We start from the raw sequence: 18329 nt of genomic DNA, 5'->3' as shown, positions 1-18329 counted from the left end.
ACGAACACAAACACTAACCCACTAACACACACACACACTCGCACACACGCAGAGGGGGATTTTTCTGTTGCTGTTGATGCGATTTTATGTATTTCCATGATGCGCTTATTCGACTACGGCATTATCCTGGCGAAGCCACGCAGCGCTTTCCATGCATACAAATTGCTAAATTATTTAAGCAGCGACAACGGGCCAGATGTGGGGAAAGCCGAGGAAAAGGCGGAGAGAGGGGAGGGGAGGGGAAGCAGGCGGAAAACCCGGTCGAGAGCAGTGGGTTTGAGGCGGAGAAGCTGCTATTAGTCCAAGTTGTCCTGTCCGGTAAGTCCGTCGGTCGAGGGGGCAAAGGGGGCGGCCAAGGGGCGCAGCTTAGGTACGGACACGTGTGCGTGTGTGTGTGTGTGCATGTGCGTGTGCGAGTGTGAGTGCTTGCGGCCAGTCCAATAATAAATAAGTGGCCCAAAGCAAAGCATACTTTTGTGCGCCGTTAAACTTTCTGCGTAAATTCAACGTTCATCATGGCTAACTTCGTTTCCCTTTTGCCCCGCCCCTTCACCCCGCCCCCTCCACCCGTCGCCCCCTTCCATTAGCCGCTGCCATTATATACAATTGCTGTCTGCCACACTCACACACACACACACACACACAAACACTGGGAGAAAGGTGGACACAATCACCAGTTGTTGGAGGGAATTGACAAGCAGCTCTCTGACAAAAGCAAATTGATACAAGACGAACAGAGGTGCTCTGCTTGCATTGAACCTCAAATTGAACACATTGTTCGCAGTCAACTAACTGTTTACCACCAGCACTGTCAATATACCAAGCAGTTATTAATAGCAGTTATAAACAGTTTCTCTCAGTGCACGGACACACACACGCTCGCCACAGTGGGCAACACAGTTGAGCAACTCGAACATGGGCTTTTGGCCTGGCGGCGGTTGCGCGGTCACCGGGCCAGTGGTCACTGTACCGGGGCCACCATACGCATTCAATTCAATTTGAAATTCATGGCATTAACTTTAACTTCAACTTAAGTCCGCCGCATGCAACTTGATAAAATGTCTGCGAGGTCCTGCGACACGAGGCGTCCTGGGAAGGGGGAGGGGAAGAAGGAGAAGGAGAAGGAAAGGGGGAAATGGCAAAGGGGAAAGAGGAAAGAGGAAAGAGAGAGCAAAGGCTTTTAACTTAGTTTGTGTGCGTTGATGTTTTTCTTTTCTGTTGCAGTTTCATAATTTGATTGCATACTTTTCGGACTGCCCATTAACACGATACGTGCGAGTGTGTATGTAAGTGTGTGTGGGTGAGGGGGGCGCCCTCTGTGTGCGTGGGCGCTTTTAGCTAGCTAATTGCGGCCAATTGGCCAAAGCAAAAGCGCCGCAGAAACTGAACAGAAACAGAAACAGAAACCCAACAGGCAGTGCAATGTGTGTTCTCAACTCAACCAGAAAAAGACAAACCGCTCATGAAACGTTCATAAAATATGGCGAAAAGTGTGTGAAAAGAGTGCAGCCATACAGTTGTATTTATGCTAACTAGTTTGCAGCAGTGGCAGCTGCATAAACAATTCCCTGCGACGCGCTCAACTTCCACGGACCAACTCGTGGCGAACAAATTTCGGTAATTAAACTACATTCTCATTCGCATTCGCATGAAAGGGAAACGGAAATGGAAAGGGAAAAGGGAAAATGTAAAGTGGCAAAGGGAAAAGGGAAAAGCGGGAAGGGAAACAGCGCATTTGTTCACAAAAACATTGATTGTTCTTAATTGCGAAATGGATGGCTGATAAACTCGTTCGGTGGCGTAATAGTTTCAATCGATGCTAATGAATGGGCGGCACTGAATGTTTATAAGCGGAAAAGATCAATGGGCAAATGATTTGTTTTCCATTGCCAGGATATACGCATCTGTGAAATCTATTCTAAGCATTGAGGGTCGAATTGCTATCTGCACAAAGTCCCATATTGAGCCCATAAACTAGAGTATTCCCGGGAATTAGGAAACCAACAGGTTGTGCAAATGAAGAGGCAACCTGGCAACGTGGTAATGGCTCTCCATTAAAAATGCAGCACTCTGCGGTGCCTCAGTTTGCATCGCATAGCTGCGCATATTAATGTTAATGCCGCTGAAAATTTAATGAGGCAATCGCCCTGCAGAATTCACGAGCCGCAAAAGGCGCAATCAATCAGTTAATTGTGTTCGCATAGAGTTTCTTGTCGGATCGCAATAAATTTGCAATTTGTAAGGCAAAGCGAGCCAATTACCGCACACACACAGGCCGCACATTGGCTTTAAGTTGGCCAAGGAGGCCGCAGTTCGCGGCTGGCCAAATATGAATATAAATAAAGCTATCGGCCATCCTGGCTGGCAGTTCGGGCCAACTTTATGGCCACTCGAGGCTCCGCCGAACTTGCAACTTCGAATCACGTCGCTTTATTAGTTCAACTTTCATCGCCCGCCGATTTCTCGGGTCCCCAGATCCCAGCCAGCTTTCCCAGCTTTTCCCATTTTCGGGTGGAGAGTGCTACTACTACATCTACCATTGCTACTGGTTCGTTCGACTCACCTACTGACGTTTATTGAATCAAAACCGTTCGATGCTCCGGCGCTTTGGTTTCGCTCCAGTTTCAGTCGCTCCGGGTTTCCTGGTCCAACTTGCTGCTGCTTTGTTGCAGCGCCGTAAAAAAAGGAGTGGCACTGCAAGAAAGATGTATCGCAATTGAAATAAATGTGTAATTTGTGGTGTTTCGATCGATTTTGAAGTGCTGTAAATGGGAGTAGCGATGACAGAATACGGGTGATCCAGCCAAGCCTTTTGCCTGCGAAAATGATTAGTAGCAACGCTATAATTTACACTTTCTGAGGGGAACCCTTCAATTGCTTTCAGTTTTTTCTCGTGCAGGGGAAAATGTTTGCGCGAAGTGGAAAAACAAAAGAGATTTCCCCACGGAGCGTGTGCTCAGCTAACTGCTAAGCCTTTCAGCTCCATCGTGCCGTTGCCCACATGCACACACCCAAACACACACACACCACCGAACACTCACCGAAACATACACACACACCCATCGAAAGACACACAACCGAACGAACGAGCAAACATTTAAAATCGCCGGGTCATGATTCAAGCACTCAGTCAGCTGTATTTTATTGAATTAGGGCGGAGCGGCGCTGCTGTTCGATGGGCGGATCGGATCGGATCAGGTTGGATTGGGGAGTCACAGGGGGAGGGGGTGCTTCAAAGGGGCGCCACAACAAATGCGACGCCTGGGGCCAAAGCTGCGATATGGATGCAGGAGCTCCAGGCCCGCGAATCCTGGTCTTTGGTCCTTTGCTCCTCGGGTGCTTTCCGCTTCCACGTTCGAATCTGAATGTGGATGTGGATGTGGATATGGAAGTAGTATGGAAGTGTATATGGATGTGGCCCAGCACCCCCAATAACTTCATAAATCAAAGCGTTTGCTCAGTCATTTTTAGAATTTGTTCGCCACTGCCACTGCTGCAATGCAAACGAAACGAAACGAATTCCCGGCCAGCGAAACTCGCATGCAAAACTCGCATGGGAGCGGCCTTTGTTCCAACTCCTTTTTCTGTCGACGGGGGTTCCACCGAAAGGTATTCACTCGGACTGAACTAGACAACAATATGAACTCTGCTTGGGTTAAGGTGTTTCCCAGTTGATGATTATAATAAGTATTGTTCGTTCGAACTCAAAATAGGAACAAACAGCAACAGAACTCTGCTGAACGGCACATTAGAAATTAGAAGTAAATTATTCACAGCCAAAGAGGAGTCGCATCAAATCAGAGAAACCGAATCCTTTAAGAGCATCGAATATTCGAGTCCCTCTGCCGGGGCAGAGCTCCTTTGTCCTGTCCCATTTGGATTTCCATTGTTGTTGCAATTGCTCTGGTTGCATTTTTTCCCGTTTCGGCTGTCTGCCTTTTTGCCTTTTTGCCTTTTTGCCTTTTAGCCTTTTTTCGCGCTACCTTTTCGCAGAGGAATGCTCACCTGTTTGCTAGATGTTCGCCTGCTGGTTGCTGGTTGCTGGTTTCTTTGCCATTCAATGCCCCACCGCCATTGCCACCCACAAAGCTTTCCCCCCCTTCCCCCTCCCCCTGTTGGTGACTTCAATTACAAATGCGGGAGGGAAGGGGGCGGCTGTTCATCGATGTGTCGCGTGTGACATTGTCATTTGTTTAAGCTTTATTAATGGTTTTTTGGCTTTGTGCTGCGCAGTCTGGCGAAATGCGAATGCCAAATGCGAATTGCGAATGGCGAATGGCGAATGGCGAATGCGAAATGCGACTTGTTGTGGGTGGGTGGCACCCCCACACAGCACTCGAGAGCAGGCAACACTTTTTGTCCTCGCCGAGTGCTCTCTAATTAGTGCTTGTTTACGGGGCCTCAAAACTCTTGGCTTGGCAGCCGGCGCCTTCAAGTATCCAAGCAAGTTTCGCAAAATACGATTTGCATATTAAACCAAAACTTGCGAGCGGGAAAGCGGGGAAAACCAGGGGGAAATGTTAGAGCAGCGAGGCGAACTCATTGAAATTGAACGGAAATTTTGCGCCCAAGTTGAGCGAAAGTTGAAGAACTTTTCCCCGTTTCTTGTTTTTCATGTTTATGGATTTTTCTAGCCACTTGCCTTTCGCATCCCGTATTGCCTTGTTGTTGTTTGGCCTGGCTTTCTCTGTTTGCCGATTATATTTTCCCTCCCCCCGATCCGCGGTGCAGCCTTTGCAGCCACTCCCCCTTCTCCCCCTCCCCTCGAGTTTTGTTTACACGCTCGCTTTGACTCGCCCGTGGAACAATGAATGTCACTTTGGTCTAGACCCCAGACATTGCCCTCGGCGGTGCGGTTATCCTGTCGGTTATCCTGGCGCGGGAAACGCGAAGCGGGCATACCCTTCGCTCGCCCAGAGTTTCTTCTATTCCTCGCCAGGTTGGTTGGTTGGTTATCATCCCAAAGCAAAGGGAACTCCTTACTTTCGAAGGAATTATATCTGCACTCCCACTTTAAAGATTCAACTCCGATCTTGATCCAAATTCAGCCGATGCAAGGTACTCGTATTTTCGCAACAGTTTCGCTTTTGGCAGAGTAATCGCCTCAAATATTTTCGAGCATAATTTTTGTTTGTGAGCTGAGAGCTGAGAGGCAGGGATTGCGGGCTGAGGGCTTAAGTTAAGGGGGGGGTTTAAGGGGGGTTAAGGGGGGAGGGGGGAATGCGACCTGGCCCGGGGTCACACGTGAAACGGGGTAAGCTTATAAGTTCATAAAGTTGCGGATGGACGCACGTGTCGTTGCCTTTTCAATGACGACACAACTCAACTTGTTTGCTTGTTTTTCTTTTTCTTTTTTTTATTTGCCATCGATGCGGCTGACCTTTTGCTGTTTGCTGACTCTGACCCCTGACCCCTGTTGCCATTTTTGTTGCCATTTTTGCCGCTTTTCGCCGCTTTCTGTTGTTCGCTCGTTGTTGCCGCAGCAAGGGATTACATTTTTGCAGCGACATTTGAAGAAAGGCCCTTTCGCTCGTTCGCTCTTTCGCTCTTTGGGTCTCTTTGGGTCTTGTGGCTCTGTGTTGCAATCGGATTTATCGCATTACGCATACGCACTGCTGCCACCAAGGATGCACCCCTTTCCCTTTCCCTTCTCATCCACCCACATCTCCACGCACATCCCCTGATGGCATCAGCCATCAATTTAGCGTCGTGTTTATGGTCATTTTGCAGGGCCAAAGCGTTAATTAAGCCAGCTGGCTGCAAACTGTTGTTGTTGCTGTTGCTGTTGCACTGTTGTTGCTGCTGTTGCTGTTGCTGTTGCTGTTGCACTGTTGCTACTGCCATATTGCCACATTCACTCCTGTGGAAGGAGTCCAAGTTGCGCCTGTGTTCTATGTTCCGTGTGCCGTGTGCCGTGTGTTTGTGCAACTCAATCGATTATTCATCGAATATGCTAATGGCCAAATCACTGAGCCCGGCTAAAACCCCCAATTAAGGCCTGTAATTGCGGTCCGCTCAACTTTTCGGTGCTCATTAAATATAACTGCTCGGCTGGCAAAGCCAAAACTAAACTAATATTTTAAGTGGTATTTTAAGTGATTTCAGATGTGAGTTCTGAGTTCCGTGAACAGAAATCCCAAAAATATGGCTTTTTTCCAGCGGAGAGAACAAGAAGACTTCCCTGAGCGACTCCCAAGTAGTTTTCATTTGAGTGGAGCCAATTGGAGCTTTAATTGGAGCGGATAATGCTTTCCGATTGAACGGTTACGAGCTGTCATTTAACCCCTAGGTGGGCACAGAGGGCCATTTCGCCCTCACCTTGTGGCGTCTGGGCAAAGAATAATGATCCCAGCAGCCGCAGCCGCAGCTCCCATCATAAACTAATAATCTTTTGTGGCCAAGAGCAGCTCGAGCTTCACTTCACTTTTTGGCCCTTTCTTTGCTTTCGCTGGCACAATGAAATCGTTGGAATTCCTTGCCAATTTTGTAAACAACAATGAACAGGCAAGTGTCGGTGTCGTTGGCGTCCTGATGGGGCATGGGGCAGTGGGGCATGTGGCATTGGGAAGTGGCAAGGGGGGGACATCGCAGCAGCTCCTGCATTATTCTGCTTGTTAAACAGTTGACGGTGGCCTTTGACTGGCGACGCCAAACACTGCCAAAAACACCAACAAAAGGGCCAGCTGGAAAATAAGCTGAAAAAAGGCGGCAGCGCACAGAAATGCAGAAACAAAAAATAATGGCTTGACTTTCAATTGCACAAGGACAACAGGAGCAGCAGCAGGACGAGCAGCAGGACGAGAAGGACGAGCAGAGCAGCCAGCGGCAATCAACAAACAACACAGCAGCAGGAGAAGCAGCAGCAGCAGCGCCGACAACAATAAAAGGTCCTGTGGGTGGGGAGGGGGTGGTGGTCCTGCGGCGGGGGACATCAAAATCAATTCGAGCACGGAAACTGCTGCAGTTGTTCAGTTGAACGGCCTGGACACACAGAACGGCTGGAAAAGCTGGAAAAGCGGCTGGGGGAGGGAAAGCGCACTGGAGGAAAAGCACCGAGGAAATGTTTCATGAAAATTCCACCGAAATCCGAGCGAAATAGTTGCGCCACTCGAAACTCCGGCGCAATGGAAATGCCGAGCCGAAAGTATTCCGAAGTCAATAGAAATTAAAGCCAAGCCAGTTCTCAATCTCGTATATCGCATCGCACTGAAGCAGAGAAGCAAAACAACTGCCATCCAATTCTCTCTCGTTTTTCTTAGTGTACTGGAGTCATTTCCGGAAAGGATTCCCATTGTTTTTACTGCTGTGGTTGTTGCTGTTGTTGTTGTTGCCGCTCAGCAGGCTCTGCAGAATATGCATCGATATAAATGAATTGGTGGAGTCAAAAAGAATGGATGCAAAAAGGATGCACACGCGTTAAGAGGGGAGACTAAAAAAAAGGGGGAAAATGGGGAAAAGGGGGTGGGGAAAAGGACAATGCCGCAAAACATGGAATCAACTTTAGTGGCTGAAATTTGAATTTAGATTGAAAGCTCTGCGCAAAGTGCAGAAAGAATAACGATCGCATATCAATCCCTGCCTATAAGCATTATTCTTTCGATATTAATTCCCAGAAATAACTCGGCTGTGGAGGATTATAATGGATTATAATAATTACAATGCGGATTGGGAGCACTTACTCCGCATTTCTACTCAATCCGAAAACGATTCGCCGCCGCCTGTCAGCGCAGCTCATTCCCGAACCCGATCAGGTTCGAGGCCGGTCCCAAAAGGAAATCAATTCAAATTAGATGAAAATTATAGTTGAAATGGCCGGGGGGTTTTTCTGCCCGCCGCCAATCTCTCCGATCTGATTAACACTTTGCAGCCGGGGGCAGATAAAGAAATCGATTTGCCAACACCCACGTAATCAGGCCAACCGGAATCGGATTCGGAATAGGAATCGGAATAGGAATCGGAATCAGAATGGGAAAGCGAAAGCGAAGGGATGACGTGCTGACCACCAGTTGCCCATTTGGTGGCCACCAACTGATTACAGTCTAATAAGTATGCGTGGGGCGTGACCGAGGGTCCTTTGTTAATAGGTCTCCAAAGGGTCACTCGCACACACACACACTCTAGCACACACACACACACAGTTTGCATTGCGGTCATAAAAGGGCGAAAAGGAAGGAAAACTGGGGAAAAGGGAATTCAAACCGAAGGCCACAAAACGAAATCTTAACAATAAAATGAGTTCAAAAGTTGCGCATCAGGAAAGGAGCAGCCACAGAGACTAAAAAATGGAAGCACACACTGGGGAAAAAGAATGAAGATACAGACACACACACACACACACAGAAAATATATGTTGAGGGTTGAAAACCCATCAAGGAAATCCCTTCCCTTTGATTTTGCTCAGTGTAGCCACATTCACACACAGCGTTTCCAATTTGCTTTCCCTTATTTTCGGGGTGAAAACTTGGCATTTTGATTTTGATGTGTTCATTTGCACTTGTCCTCACTCCCGCCGAGGATAAATTAAATTTAAACTGATAATAAAAGAGGGAAATTTACGAGCCAATAAGGCGGTGAGTTGGCCTTGAGATTCGGGTCGGGTTGGCTGCCAGCCCTTCGGACCGACCATCCACCCACCCGCCACACAAATAAACAATAACAAAGGGCCAAAACAACAACGGCGGCAGCAGCAACAACAACAACAACAGCAAAAACAACACGGCTGACAGCAAAGGAGCAGCTTTAAGTCCTGACAAAAGGAATGTGTGGCACCAGGAGGTGGATGCGAAGGGGGAGGGGAGGGATGCAGGATGGGTTGGGGGCGGGGAAGGGGGCCAAAACCGAGATAAGGACAAGACAAGTGCAGTGCGAGATAAACTTAACAAACGAAGTCAACAGCAACCAGACAGGCGGTCGGTGCGGGGTCCTCGCAGGTCCTTCGAGGTCCTTCGAGGGCGGCAAGAGGAAGAACAGGAGCAGGAGCTAGAGGAAGAACAAGAACAATGGCATTGACAATGTTTAGCACATCGGAGGAGCAGGACCAGGACCACCGGCAAAGCAAAAAAGCCAAGAGGAGCCAAGAGGAGCCAAGGAGCAGGAGCAGCTGGGTCATAACAACAGATTCCAACTGCTTAGTGGATACTTATCCCTACACACACACATACAAACACACAAACACACAGGCACACAGACATAGAGAGACACACAAATACTGATCCCCACGAACAATCAAACGTTAAGGTATATTACGTATACGTATTACGTATACGTAATGTTTGCTTAACGTGAGCGAACGGCGACAAAGAGATTAGAAATCGCACAAAGCCCAGCCAGCCAAATCCGACTTCAATTTAAGCTTTTGTCAGCGAACAGAGGGGCAAAAAAAAAACAACAGAAAATAGGGGGAGTGAACTGGGCAAAAAACTGGGCAAGGACATGATGAAGCGGAGGAGGATGGCACTTGGATGGTGCACTTGGCCAACAAATGGAATTAAATTCGCCACTTACCAACTCGCTGGGGGGAAAACTAATCTGGTTGCCCCGAAGTTGGGGGAACCGTTCTGTCTGCCTCTGTCTTCGTTCTGGCTTTCCCTGCTCTCTCTGGCTGCACTAATTGATTTAAATTGGTTTCTTCGCCATTCCTCGAACACTTTCAATCGATGGACTTCGAATTGCGATCGTGGATCGAGTCAGCTCGAACTTTTTAGGTTTTCAGATGTGTTAACAACATGGAGGAAAGCTTATATACCCTTGCAGTCATCAAATATGTCGAACAAGTTGGCCATTTTGGTAAAAAAAAACTATATTTTGAGTGGTTTTTCAGTTGTAACAAGACTTAAAAGTGACCTACAGCAAAACCAAACACTGTTTTGAGCATCTTATGACCACAGCTAAGGAGCCCAATAACTTTTTGGACCATAAAAAAAACATGATTTTTGGGCAATTTTCGCATTTTTTTTTCGTCATTTTTTGCGAAAAATGGCAAAATTTCAACTTTTTAGGGTGTTTATACCATCGGATAGGAAATTTTATTGCGAATTCAACGATGTATGCCATTCCACATATGGAAGAGTACTTCCTTAGATAATGCCAAAAAACTGTGTTTTTTAAGCCATTTTTTGTAGTTTTGGGCAAAAAAAAATACTTTTTCCATTGGTAATTTGTCTGTTATTTGGGCAAGAAACAACTTACAGCCAAACAAAGTATAGTTTTGGAAAACAGAGAAGTCCAAGTCTATTCGATTGAATGCAGTTTAATTGTGATTCTGACTGAAATTAAAATATCCGCTGCAAGGGTATAAAAAACCAGGCGGTTTTGCATCAAAGATACAATTCGATATTGGGATGTTACCTAGTTCGAACCACGTTCTTCGTACGATTTTAATTTGTATTTAATTAAAGTTTTGGCTTGGGTTTTCCACTGACTGTGATTGATTTTTTCTGCTAGGGCTCTGCACATTTTATGTTTCTTGACTTGCTTTGGCCCTCAGTCATTTGCTCCTTCGCACAGTTTGTTTCCCGGGTGATTAAATGCCATTTTAATTTACTTAAATACATCGCAGCCACTGCACTCGAACAGAGCGTATCTTTTCGCATTTCTTTTCGCACTTCCGCTCCTGCCGCCTGCCAGCGAATGACCCCCATTGCCGTGGCCCATATCCTTTTAAGGGCGCTGAAAAGTATGCTAAATGATTTCATTTAACCAGCAAATGGCACCGACACCAATACGCGTACACCAACACACACCAATACACCAGCAGATGCGAAAACGAATGTAATTGCAGCAAATGAATAAATGAGGCAGGCAGACGAAAGCCACCGCCGGGCGGCTCCTTCTCCCAAGAACCCCCCTCGAACAACCCGATCCCCCTGGAAGCCTGGCAACTCTGACACCCTGAAACCCAGAAACCCTGAAACTCTGACACCCTGACAGCCTGAAACCCCCCCGTCGCACCACTCGGCAGCCAGCCATCTGGCCAGGCGTGTGTGGGGCTTAAATGCAACGCATGTTTTGCCGCTTATTGCCCCCAAAAAAAAACAACAAAAAACAAAAGCAACAAGAGCAGACAGCAGTCAGCGAGTGCAGAAAAAAAAAATTAAGGAAAATTATGGAAAGAAAGCGATAACAATAAGTCTGGAAATGCGAAGTACCTGGTAACGCAATTAAATAATAAAATCCCGGGTGATTCAAAATTTACGTTTATTTGAAGGTCGCCGTGAAATAAAATCACTCGTGTTTTTTTTTTTTAAATTTTAAGAAGTTGCTTTTTTTAATTGAAAGTAGCTTTAAACTGGAACTAGGAGTGCCAACTTTTGAACTGGAATTTGATAGCCTCCTAGTTGTATGAAGAAATCATCTGCAGTTAATTGTAATTCACTTCTGACTTAGCTTAAAAATATTACTTATTTTCAACACTTTGGGTTTTTTTATTCAGCGAACTCACTTCCCTTAAAAAACGGGGTTGGTTGGTGTAACAAAATCGACGGGGAACACAACATACCCTCGCACACCACGTGCAGCGGGTATAAAAATGAAAATGAGCAAATGTAAGCACAGTCTGCACCCCCTCCTATATATCCGCCTGATCCCGGCGCTATATACGGACGGACGAACTGCTCGACTCCGCTCCTCGGGTGCTTCATAAATTCAAATTTGATTTTCATGTTGATTATGATGCGAGAGATGCGCAGATGATGATGGAAATGAAGATGGCAAATGGCAGTGGAGGCCTCGAGATGGAGCCACAATCAGAGCTAAAGGCACACGTACACATACACATAGCATCCTGATTGTTGTCCTGTTGCGTGTGCGAGTGTGTGAGTGTGTGGGTGCCTGTGTCCTTGCTCGCCTGTGTTTTGCATTCTGCCTGGATTCTTATTCAGGCTCTTCTATCTGCTCGTCGCGTCGGTTTGCTCTTCGCTTTTACGTTTGCGTTTACGACTCGAGCGAAACTTGCGAATTGCGAATTGGACTGGCCTGTTTGTTTCGGCGGAACAGGGCCTTTATAGGTATGGTATGTATGTATATGTATGTGTTTCGACCCAGAAGTGCCATCCGCAATCTGCGAACCGACTGCCAACCGACTGCAACCCCCCAGAATGTGTCGTTTCCGTGGCATCTGTGTATTATTAAGTGACATCCGATGATTAGGGCCCCTCTCAAGTCGTAATTGATGAATTAGAAAGGCCAGCTTTGATTGGCTTTACCCGTAATTATGATTACGATTCAAACAACACTTGAGCACTCGAATAATTTGTAGAAGTTTGTTTTAAGCGAAGCCCATTTGCTGATTTAAGAGCACTCGGTCATGCATGACATATAACATTTCGCGTCCTTTTTGCAGTCTTCAGCAGAATCCCCCGCTGCAAATGGCCAAGACAATCAAAGGCGGCTATAAAGTCAACTGACTTTATTACAGCCCTCCGGTTGCCGTTCTCTCGTTAGCGCGGTTAATGCCCAAAAGCGGTGATGACAGCGATGCATTCCCATTCCCATTGCCATTCACCCATTCCCATTCCCGATCTGCAGCTCCATCCTTATCCACATCCACATATCCACATCCACTTGCATCGCATCTCCATGTGCTCTCCGATTGCCATTTCCACTGGCAATACCAATACGTATGCCATGAGCAATCCACGCTGCACTTGGCCGAGAGACACAAAAACAAAACCGAATGGCAGGCGACATATGGACGTCATCATCCCCAGGAGGGGATTGGGATTGGGATTGGGATTGGGGAATCCCCGCCATAACAAGGCGACTGCCGACTGGCGGCAGCTGTTGGCGACACATCCCGACTCGCACTCGCACTCGCAATCGCACTCGCATCCGTTTGCCGCCCGTTCGAATGCTCATTCGAATGCCCATTCCCATCTCCAATAGCCTTCCCACTCCCCACTCCCCACTTCCCTGGCCATCCACCCATTCGCATTCCCCTTTGGGGTTCTGGAGACAAAAGACGCCGCCTCCCTCCGCCATCCTCCCTCCTCCTCCTCCTGGTAAACTCCGCCGTAAAGCTCTCATTCTCAATTACAATTGTAATTGTAAAAGGCAATAATTTGGTGCAGGCGAGGTGAATCCTTGCCATCGCTCCGGGGCTTCCTAAGCCGACAAGGGGTTATCCTCTTTCCGTCCAATAAAGTAGTACAGTAGAAGTACAATGCCTACTAAGGTGGCATTTGAAATTGCTTCTTAATCTCTACGTTTATTGATACACATTTTGCTTATGACTTCTGTTTGGAGAGCACAGTCCACCGCCAAAAAAGTAGGTTAAAAAAGGCAGAGTATCCTGCTTCCTGTATCCGCTTTCCGGACGCGCTTTTCCGGGCTGACCAACAGGTGGTTGGTCCTTCGCCTGATGCGGGTGATTCGGTGTCATAACAACCATTGTGGGCCAGGCAAAAGGCCGGGCCGTGAGCAAAATGGTAGCCGGAATGCGGAAAGCGGCAAACGGAGCACCGAGAACGGAAAACGGGAAACGGAAGGCGGGAGGATCGCCGTTTGACTCCGACAAAATGGCGAAATGGCGAAACGTTGACGGTGCGGTGCAGTTGTTATTGAAATTTTTCGAGCGTACGCCGTCGATTGGGTGACGGGGCCAGAGTCGAGGAGAGAACCGAAATGGGGCGGGGCAGCTGGGGGCCATTAAGTGTGCAACAAATTGCAGCCGGGAGAGCTGGGATAGCCAGGATAGCCAGGATAGCCGGGTGACCCACCCACTGGCCATCAGGACGTCAGCAATCAGATGCAGCTGGATCCGCAGCTGGATCGTAATGATAGGAAAGCCAAATGAGGCAATCGCCAATCGAAGGCAGCGATAAAGGAGCGAAGACACCGAGCGTATTTTGCCTCAAAGTGTGAAAATTAAAGCTGCAAGTGGCACTCTGTTCGAGGTAGCGGGGAAAATCGTGAGTTTTACGACGCGCCTGCAATTGTTCACTCTCGAAATAAAAACCCTTTCCGGCTTCTATGCTCTCAACTAAGAAATACGGCGCCCGACTGTACCTAAAAATGGATTCGAATTGATCAACTGGGAATGCTACATCCCCCCCATCCCCTCCGCTCCCCTTCCCCTTCCCTTCAGTAAAGGTAAACCAGCCATAAACCCGAGGCAACCTCACATAAACTTGCCGAGGAGAGTGCCTCCTAAAAGCAGAAGGACCGAGCAGAAAGTCGAGCGACGAGCGGCGACCGTCGTAAAGCAGCTGTTGCTCCTGTGCGTGGAGTGTCCTTGCCGCACCGCACTATCACACCCCGCACACACACACACACACACACATGTATATATATCACTGCGCACTCACACTACATACACTGGCCGAAAAGGGGGGTCTCTTTATCGATTGAAGCTCCCGAACGCCATGTATTTTAATGGGGGAACCTTTCCTGGATATTTAGACAATAACGAGCTTTAAAGGGATTATTACACCGGCCACTATTTTAGTTTTCAACTAACAGAGCTGTGAGCACTCTTCAGAAATGGACTCCAATATGTTGCGTTTGGTGAACCTGTTTGAATTCATAAAAACTTCGCATTGTTGTCATTTTTTTAAGTACACTTAGGTAATATATTTGTACAAGTTAGGGAGAGGGGAGAAAGGGGATGATAAAGTGCGGAGAAAGTGTGGAGAAAGCAGCAAAGCAAAGGGAGGCAGAGAGATGTGGGCCGCCGCAGAAGGCAACAAAATTCAATTTACTATGCGCGCTTTATGGCCGATTCCAGCCGTGTGTTTGTGTGGGTATTAGCCGGGCCAACACCAACCCACCCACCCAGCCAGCCAGCCACCCACTGAACCCCCTGAACAGCAAACACCCACCAATGGAAATGAATCGCAGTTTATGGGCGGCGGAGAGCGGCCAGTTGCCCCGCAGACAGAAGTAATTACAAGTGTTTGCTTATTAAGTTCCATGGCTCATTAGGCGGCCGGCGAAGAGCAGCAATCACCATGTGATCTACCTAGCGGATGCCCAAGGACGCTCCACCTCGGACCGAGCTGGCACCGCGGGCCATCGACACCACATTAAGCCAAACAGGATAACAGGAAAACAGGACAACGACTGCCAACTGCCAACTCCCAACTGGCAACTGGTAACGAGCAACAGGAGACTGCACGGCAGGGCCGCTTAAGCCCCGTTTGCATTATCTAATTGTCAGTCTTAGTGCGGGGATTACTGTACTAATTTTTCATCCATCAGTCAGTAAGCCCGTGACTCCTGCCTCCCTAACCCCTGACCTCTGACCCAGCGAGGGCAGCGTTCCGCGCTGTGGCCAACGGGCAATCAGCTAAATTGTATAAGCGTTAACAACACGGCCGGAACCGAGCTCGTTCTGGCCTCCATTTCCACCTGGCTGTCAAGTGGGTGGGTGGTTCCCCCCGATTTGATGGCTGCATTTTGTGGCGGCCTGCAGGCATTTTCGATTCGTTATTTTGGCTCTCGGAAAATCGTGCGTTAAATGGGTACCAGGAATGGATATATCATGAAACAGATTAGAAATTCGTTCACAAAGATTACAAGCTCCGATATTCGTTGGTCGTTGGTTTAAAACCACAAATAAGATAAGAAAATCGGGATGTGATTTCCGTCTGTTTCCTGTAAAAATCAGAATCAGAATCTCACTCGCTCTGTTCCCTTGAAATTTCCTTGTCTCAGTCCTCAGCTCTTTTCTCACCTTTTCAACTTGATCCTTTCGCCCGTTTCGTCACTGCTCAGCACTTTCCGTTTGGCCGCCTCGTCTGCCAATTACCAATTAAGCTTTGCTTAAAGCCCAATTAATGCCCTCGCTCGGATTACCGCCCACCGTCATCATGGCCCATCATCAATGCAATTATTGACAACAAAGCTCGGCGCTGTGCCAAATCCCAGAATCCCAGCCAGAAGCGGCAATCGACTAACTGGGGCGACGAGCGGCGGCACTCCAAGTCACCCATGGACATTCGACACATGGAGCGGGGTGGTTAAGAGGGGGGTTGTGGGGTTGAGAGCGGGTGGAGGGTCGTGTGGCTCCACTGGACAACGGTGGGGCTGTTCAAAAGCAAAAGCAAAAGCAGGCAGCCCACACAATGCCAAAAACGATGCTGCAGCTGCCTGATGACCCAAGGCATTTCGACCCACCGAAATGTGGCAGGCACTTGGAGCTCCACAGAGAGAAATTAAATGGGGTTTCCACCGAAAAGTACACCCTTACTCTGACCAACTCTTATTACCATTTAACACTACCTTTTCCGAACTCAAAATTAAAGATGATCTGTTATTTGAAGAACACTTTTTGTACTTTCCATTCAATCCACTTTAAATTTCTCATTTCTTATGAAAATTTCTCGTTGTGTACGAGACGGTGGCTTTTCGATTGGCGTTGTTGGCGAGGTAAGTGAAAAATTGGTCACTGATTAAATTCAACACGTTGTGGGATTAACTAACTTGTTTTTTATTTCCCGCCGAAATTGTGTTGTTAACTTTTGGGCCCACGCGAAGCGAAGCGGAGGACAGACATCGGCCGCAGACCAGCAATTACACCTCCCCCCACTGGCCATCAGCCATCAGAGGGGTCCCCGGAGTGGCAGCTCCCGCCACTGCCACCCCCGCCATCGCCACTGCCCCCCCGGAAAGCCAGTGGATCCCCGCAGAGAGCCCCCGATCCGCCCAATCGAAGCGAAGGCCCTCGAGCGCTCAGACAAAACACTCGCGCTTCTCTCCACGACGGGCGGGATTGCCGTTTTTCCTTTATTTTTCCTTTCCTTTTTTCCTCCTCCAGGGCTAGTCAACAAATGTCCCGCCCATCGGGTCCGCCCCGCCCCCTTTCGCAGCCGCTCATTCCGCTGTCGCCGTTGCGTCATTAGCGACAGCAAAAAAAAGGACAGGAAAAGGAAGAGATTTTCGCCAGAGATCGAAGATTGGGATATCCTGTAGGTGAAGTTCTTTGCGTTAAGAGGATGAAATTGGCTTTGGATAAGAACGGCTTTACTCTTGTTTTTGGGCTAGGAAAACGGATTGGGTAATACTCGTTTAAAGTAATTTGTACAAGTTTCGGATATACTTGAATCTATGAACTTTTAAACACAGATTTCCTATCTCCAAAATACATTTTAGTTAATATTTGGATTAGTATTTTAATATAGAATAGAACTTGAAACCAAATCAGTTTAGGATTTTTTTGAAAACTGCAAATAAGTTTCCCTTTAGGGTTTTCCAAAGAGAGTATAACCACGATTCAGAAATCCGAGATAGAGAAGCTGCCATGCCGCTGATTCTGCCGCCGGCGGGAAATCGTTTTTGTTTTTGAAGTTTGCCCAACTGGAGCATCGTGGCCAGAAATGGTGGAGCTGGTGGCGCTGGAGGAGCTGGAGGAGCTGTGGGCAAGGGAGAGGGACTTGGATTAGGACCAGGATGCAGCCAAGGCGGTCCAACCTGGCCAACAACTTGGGGCGACTTTTTGCACTCATTTCGCACGTTCAAACAATGGCAGAGGGGAAAAGGGGGGGCGGCGAAAGGGGAAACGCACAGCGAGCTCAAAGTAATTGGTGGAGGAAGAGGAAGAGGGCGCAGGACGCAGAACGCAGGACACGGGACTCGCGACTCGGGACTAGGGAGATGGCCCAAGGATAGGGAAAGGAACATACTCTAGCACGCGTCTAAACGCTGTTGCAAAATTAGGAGCAAGGCGACGCGATTTTATACAAATGGTTACTGCACTTAACATACTTTAATTATTTTATTTAATTACTAAAAATTGTTATAATATTTATTTATCAATAAAAATTTTATGAAAAATATGATTTGGTTTTTATGTTGAGGTTTTTAAATAAATAAATAATTATTAAGGATTTATGGAAAATATCTTATGGAAAATAATCTTATTTTAGGAATCATTTTCCCGGCAATCCTTCGACTTGTTCGCTTTCATCTTTGTCGGCTGGCTATTTGTGGAGACACTTAGATACCTTCTGGGTTCCGACTGCGATAACCGGGAAAAGGGAACGGGAACGGGAACGGGAACGGGAACTGGGAACCGGGAACCGAGAACCGGGAAACGGGAGATAGAGATGGAGGGGGGGAAACTGGGAAACTGGGAAACTGGGAAAACGCAGAAGGCATTAGGGGCATCAGCCGCACACGAAAATACAGTTAGCTTAAAGCATTTCCCGTATTTTACTGTCATGCCACATTGCCACGGCCTCTGTTTGTGTGACTGTGTGTGTGTGTGTGTGTGTGTGTGTGTCTCGAGGGGCGGATGGGCGTGTTCGAAGGAGGGCGAGGTGGTGGGAGGTTACCCAACGGTGCTTTGGGGTTTTCTACTTGGTCGTTGTAAATTACTTGATTCGTTGTTGGAA

General features: G+C 47.7%; 1 long non-coding RNA gene across 2 annotated transcripts in view; it reads right to left on the bottom strand.

Annotated features, from left to right (window-relative positions):
- LOC108097060 overlaps nucleotides 1-18329 on the bottom strand; it is a 34922-nt gene that overhangs the window by 13475 nt on the left and 3118 nt on the right. For both annotated transcript variants that reach the window (XR_001771756.2, XR_001771757.2), the window contains exon 2: nucleotides 2564-2694. This is a non-coding gene — a long non-coding RNA (uncharacterized LOC108097060). The remainder of the gene's footprint in view (nucleotides 1-2563; nucleotides 2695-18329) is intronic.

This window comes from Drosophila ficusphila, unplaced genomic scaffold (assembly GCF_018152265.1).
Source record: "Drosophila ficusphila isolate 14025-0441.05 unplaced genomic scaffold, ASM1815226v1 contig_198, whole genome shotgun sequence".
Classification (NCBI taxonomy): domain Eukaryota; kingdom Metazoa; phylum Arthropoda; class Insecta; order Diptera; family Drosophilidae; genus Drosophila; species Drosophila ficusphila.
This window is presented reverse-complemented; position numbering and strand designations above follow the sequence as displayed.